A 665-nucleotide genomic window follows, 5' to 3' on the forward strand; every position below is an offset into this window, starting at 1 on the left:
GCTTTCGGTTCAAATCTCTGAATATATAATTAAACAATCAAAAAGTGAGAAGAAAGTCTAAGTAACCCAGTTAGTTGAATGAGAATCACGAACACTAATTTCAACTCGAATTAATATGTATAATAAGCAGCGACTAACTTATTTCGTTATATAGCTGTGAAGCATTGCAATTCACCAGTGAGGATATGAACCCGCGCTCCACAATATACATATTCTTGACTATTTCATATATATTTATATGCTAATGATGATGGACAAAGTATATTACTTCAAGTTGCTAAATAAGTGATGGGATAATTATTCTGTGTCTCGCTAAAAGAGAGGCAGAATATCTTAGCTTACTTTTTTGGTACATGGTATATTGTTAGCGAATAATATCTATATATATTGGCATGGGCATCTAATCCCCACCATCATGACAAAAACTTGAAGAAATTCTACACATATAGACATGACTAGAGAGAGCATATATAGTACTACATATAAAGAAAAGGGTACTACTTAATTGACCCCTCACAACTTGGAGCCACATTCTAAAAGGTTCGTTAGGGAATCATATCTTGTATGTTCAATTACACAAAAGTCGTACTATTATTTGCCAACTTGCATTATATATTAACAAGTACTAATATATACATTAATATATAATACCCACTTGACACGCC

The sequence above is a fragment of the Arachis ipaensis genome, chromosome B07, assembly GCF_000816755.2.
Source record: "Arachis ipaensis cultivar K30076 chromosome B07, Araip1.1, whole genome shotgun sequence".
Taxonomy (NCBI): Eukaryota; Viridiplantae; Streptophyta; class Magnoliopsida; order Fabales; family Fabaceae; genus Arachis; species Arachis ipaensis.